The 5,868-nt window shown below is 33.5% G+C and overlaps 1 pseudogene; it reads right to left on the reverse strand.

Moving 5' to 3' along the window:
• The window catches only part of LOC118749344, a 112,041-nt pseudogene extending 110,893 nt beyond the window's left edge, over positions 1 to 1,148 (reverse strand).
• Between the last annotated feature and the right edge of the window lie 4,720 nt (positions 1,149 to 5,868).

The raw sequence follows: 5,868 nt of genomic DNA on the forward strand, positions 1-5,868 counted from the left end.
TGGATGATGTCATCGGTACAGTAGTGTATTTTCTGTTACACTAACTCTCCTCCCTCTTAAAATTAAATGTCCTCATTTACAATTTGGACTCTAGTAATTTTCGTTTTCTTTCTTCATGGTCTTTTTGACATTGTATTAGTGCTCTTTGATAAAGTATATTCCTTCTCTTTACTCTAAATTCTAATAATAGTTTGGTTATTGTGATTAATAGGGTTATAATTAATATATGTAGTTATAAATGTAGCCTTAATTGGATTTTGTTCAATTGGTACAAATATGGATGATATTTCGTCTAGATTATTGAACTTGTATTCTGATTGAGATTCTAAGTATTCTAATATATCTAAATTTTCTTTATGCTTTTTATGGAGTATTTTTACCATAGTTTCCTTAATGTTTATATATTCTTCATTATTTAATGTTATATTGGTTTTGAAATAAATTGAAAAATCTCCATCTAAAATCTCGTTCTTTAATATATTTAATCCGCTAATAATAATGTTTCCGTTACCATAATTAATAAAGGGTGGATTCTTTTCTTTTATCATTTTACATTGAGCATTATTTTTCTCTAATATTTGTATTGTACATTCGTCCCTTTTATTCTGCTTACATATAGTTTGATCTATAAAATCTTTACATTTATTGATTCTTACGTATTGATTTCCTTTGCATAAAGCAATATTTTTATCCATAATTAATTTTCCTTTTTTTGAAGCTAATGAGTGGATGTAGAATTGTTCACATTTTTCTTTGATTTTTGGGTATTTGTAAACTGTTACAAAGTTTTGTTTGAATTTAACAATTTTAATTTCAGCATATTCTAAAATATTTATGGTTAAAACATTTGTTTTTTCTTTCGCAATGATTTCTGTGATTTCTTCTAAGTCTAATGAAGTTGGCAGGAAGTTGTTATTTTTTGCTAAATTAATTGTAGTTAGGAGAGTATTTAGTTCATTGTAGACTTCTGTGAGTATTAATTTTTCAGAGAAATCCTTGGGGTTTAATTTCTTTAACATTTTTTCGAAATTACTATTTATTATTTTTGGTTTATTATGTCCCTCAATTAATTGATTGATTCTTGTCTGTATCTCTACTTCATCATCGTGGTCTGGTGTGCCCGTTATCCATATTAATATTTTCTTCATGAATCTATCGTGTTTTTTATTTCTTCGGCTTCTCTTAACGTAAATAATATCTCATTTCTTGTAAGTAATTTGTTTGTTCGGTGCCTTCTGTTGGGTGATATCTCTTTCTTGATTATATTGAATTCTATTTCTGATGACTTTATAGTCGTATCCTCCTCTGTTGAAAAACACGTCTTCGGGTTTATGTCCTGTGACCGAGTGAATGGTTTTATTGTACTGTCGTACTGTTTCGAATATTACCTCTTCGTGTTTGCCTTTGGTTTCCTTTACTAGTAAGTTAGTTAGCTCCACTATTGTGCTGTGCGTCCGCTCTACTTGACCGTTCGTTGTTAGGGATGCAAACGATGCATCGATATTTTTGAAACATCGATAATATCGGTTCAAAATTCGATGTTTGCCATCGATGTTTACAATTTCCTAAAATCGCTAAATTGACGATACATCGATGCCAGTTTCAGCGATGTTTTAACATCGAATAATGCTCCTAAAATTTTTTGACTGGCCATGAATTTTTATATTTTTTTCTTTTAAAAGGAACAATCAGAAATTCCGAGTTTACTCTTATCTTTCGATATTAAAAATGCATACTTAGTCATTAAAAAAGGACCGGGATCCCGTTGAAATTTCAATGAAATTGGTCTTTGGAACTTTAGGCTTAGCGAACTTATGACGGCTTGCATTTCTGTTCTATTTATAGGGAGGGAATGGTAAATAAATAAGGCAATAATTGAATTACAGAGAGTTGGAATTGAAAAGTATTAAATTTTCCTAACAAATCTCGAAACATCGAAAACCATCGATATATCGATGTTTTTCTGGCGATGTATTTTAGAATCGATGTTTATTTTTCCGATGCATCGAAACATCGATGTATCGATGTTACTCCCCAAAATTTGCATCCCTATTCGTTGTCGAATGTTGTGGTGGCACTGCTGTGTGCTGTATATGTAGTCGATCGTATACAGATTTTGCTACTACATTAACGTATGTCGTTACTTGCGTCCGTGGTTAAATCAAAGGGTTTATTGAAATCGGGTTGAAAGAGTTCGACTTGTGCTTGTAATTCCTTTTTTAATATATTCATCGCTTTTATGGCTTCCTCATATAATTTTATTTGCATTCTTTCACTTTGATTTTTCTTTACGAGACCGTTTTCTCCTCTTAAAAACAATGTTAGGGGTTTAGTAATCTTGGCGTAGTCTTTGATGAATTTTCTATAATATCCTGCTAGTCCTAAAAATGATCTTAATTCTTTCAGATTCATAGGCACCGGGTAATTTTTTATGGTCTCAATTTTTTGTGGGTCTACGGTTATTCTGTTATGTTTAATAATATGTCCTAAATATTCAGTGCTGTCTTTGAAAAAATGAGATTTTTCGTATGAAATCTTCATATTTGCTTGACGCAGTGCATTTATAACAATTCTTATGTGTTCCATATGTTCATCGTGTGAGGATGAATATATTAACACATCGTCTATATATACATGCACGAATTTTCCTATGTAATTCCTTAATATGTCATCTACGCATCTTTGAAATATTGAAGGTGCGTTCTTTAGTCCAAACGGCAGCCTTAAGGATTCATATTTTGCTCCGTTTATGCTAAAGGCTGTCTTTTCGGTGTCTGACTCATTGATTTTTATCTGATGGAAACCTGCTTCCAAATCTAGGGTTGTAAAAACAGTTGCTTTACCTAAATTCTGTATTGTCATGTTGACATCGGGTATGGGATATCTATCGGTAATGGTTTCGCTATTCAATTTCTGGAAGTCTATGACCATTCTTCTCTTAGGGTTTCCTAACTCATCAGTTCCTTTCTTTGGTACTGTCCATACGGGTGAGTTATAGGGACTTTTACTGGGTTTAATTATATTATTCTCTAGCATTTTATTTATTTCTTTATTTATAAAATTATTGTCTGAAAAGGGGTAAGGGTACTGTTTCGTCCATATTGGCTCTTCAGTTTTAGTGCGGATCGTCGCTTCAATTGTTGTTGTAAATGGTAAAATGGGATTTGTTTCCTCATTAATTCTCATAATTTCTTCAACTTCTTTTTTATATTTGCTCTCATCTATTGTGAAATTTACTTGACTGACATCCATTTCTTTTTTCTTCTGTTCTGTTCTCCTGACATACATCATTTTATATTCGAACAGATCTATCTTAGCTTTCATTTCTCTCAAGGATTGTTCTCCTAATATCATATCAAATTCTTTTAATTCTTCGATTTCAAAAAATATTAATTCTTGTCCTAGCATTCTAATCTTCTTGGCTGAGTTTATTGTGTTTGAACCATTCAGAGTTCTACTAACAAATTGTTTAGCTGGGAAGGTCTTTCCATTTGGAATATTTTTCCTAATATAATTTAATGTCGAACCTGTGTCTATTAAAACTAACAGTTTTTTGTTATCATGTAAAATAATCTGAAGACACGGCAGATTATTTACTCGTCTAAAAAAGTAGCTCTATTTTCAAATTCTTTCATCTATATTTACCCTTAATGACTGATCACTATTATTATCCGTTATTTGGTTGATCCTTTGTAGTTTCTGTGGTGCTATATTATATCTGGATGACGTTGGTTGGTGGTTTAAATGGTTCTCCTCTATTGGGATTGAAAGGTGCGTATCCTGCTCTTTGTCGTTCATAGTTGTTTCTGAAGGGATTCTGTTGATACGATTGCTGTTGTTGATGCTGATTATTCGTGGGTTGCCAGAATCTTCCTATTGATGTATCCACGTCCATTGGTGTCGGGTTTGATCTTTCCATGTGGGGAATAGGTTGAACTCCTGGTTGATACTTCCGTTCGTTTTGTGGGTGTTTGGGGTAGTTATAAGCTTTTCGTCGTATCGGATTGTTCTGCCTTTTATAAAGAATCTCCGTGGCAATTGCGTATGCACTTTCTAAATCTCTTGGTTTTGCTGCATATAATGTGTGTTGAGTAAATTCATCATTTATGCCATTGCGGAAGCAATCTATGGCCATTTCTTTTGTGACCTGCTGTAGAGAGTGAGTATTCCCTGGGTAATCAATTTCGCATTTAGTCATTGCTAAATTAAAGATTTGACAGATCTTGCTGTGGAATTCGGATAGCGTCTGTCTTCCTTGTATTTGTCTTTTCATTTCCTCTATGAGGGCGTTATAGCTTCTAGTATCGGCGTAGCTGTAATCTAAGCGATTGAGTATTGCTTGTAAGTGAAATACTGTGCCATGATTCTGTAGAAGAGTTGCTGGTTCTCCTTCGATCTTCGTTTGACGTATTATAAATAATGCATCGTAATATGGTTTGGTATCTCGAAAGGCTTCTATGGGACTCATTGCTGATATGATGGTTGCCCTCCATGTCCTGTATTTGGATGTGTCTCCGTTGAACACTGGTAGCCGTTCGAATAGTCTCAAATTTATTTCATTTGCATTGTTTATTCTGGGACTTATCGGTTGGAATTCTTCGATTTCAGGTACTTGTGCTTGCTGCAGCTGGGTTAATTGTGCTTCTACAGCGGCATAAGCTTGTTCCAAGGTTACTACCCTTGCTTCCATAATGATTCCTCTGCCTTGATCAAACACTTGTAATCGCTTTATTCGGAAGCGGTCCAGTTTTATTTTTGGTTCTCCTTGTCCTCTTTTTCAGGACGTGTGGAATTTGATTTTTTAGGAGTTCCTTTTATTATTCACTTATTGAGCCCCCAGTTAAATTCATACTCTCGATGTACATAAATAAATATAATTTTATTGGTACCAAGATGTACTTAAACCAATTCTAACCTGAAGTTCATATGCTTCAGTATAATAGAAGACTAACTTATTTATATGCTTAATCCTCTATTTATAGGCTCTGGTTTCTTTTGTTTATTGGTTGCTGATAATCTTCAATAGGAATGTTTTGGTTGCTGATAATCTTCAATAGGAATGTTTTGGTTGCTGATAATGTTCAATCTTTTATTTGCTGACAATGTTTTGGTTGCTGATAATCTTCAATAGGAATGTTTTGGTTGCTGATAATGTTCAATAGGAATCTTTTATGTAAACTACTGATTCTGTATCATACATTGGATGATGTCATCGGTACAGTAGTGTATTTTCTGTTACACTAACTCGCACTTCAAGCAGGTGGCAAGCATCTTTGCGCACTCAGCTACACCCAGCCATATAAATTTGCTTTCAAATGTTGAATATCCATCAACACCATACGGATAAACATGTACTATGTATGGATGTGTGTGATGGCACCGCTCTCAGAGCGGCGCTCTGCATGCTTGGAGTGCGTATGTACACTCATATATATACTCAGATGTTAGCAGTCAAATACGTGCGTAATAAATTTTGTATGAAAATATTATTTTTAAATACGAACATTTTTAAACGATAATCAAATATAAAGTATTAATTTTTATTATGCATTATTTCCCTCAGTGTGGCTTAAATTTTTTTTGTGGGTTCTATACATGAAATAAGCTAACACGTATTCGAGGAATTTTTTCTTTCTTTTTTTTCTTCGGACAATGATCTGTCAAAGTTTTGATTTTTTCGTGATTCTGACTAATCATGTACTGCTTCATATTGTTATATGTATCTCGGGTTGCGCTCATCGTAGAGACTTCAACTGAACGTCATTTTAAGGCTAAAGAAACGGGCTTAGTATCTATATATCGTCGTTTAAAGTACAAAACCGCGTACTGTCATTCTGCAAAACTGACATTGGCTGCCAAAAATTGGAT

Source organism: Rhagoletis pomonella, unplaced genomic scaffold (genome assembly GCF_013731165.1).
Source record: "Rhagoletis pomonella isolate Grant_MI unplaced genomic scaffold, Rhpom_1.0 Rhpom_scaffold_00015, whole genome shotgun sequence".
Classification (NCBI taxonomy): Eukaryota; Metazoa; Arthropoda; class Insecta; order Diptera; family Tephritidae; genus Rhagoletis; species Rhagoletis pomonella.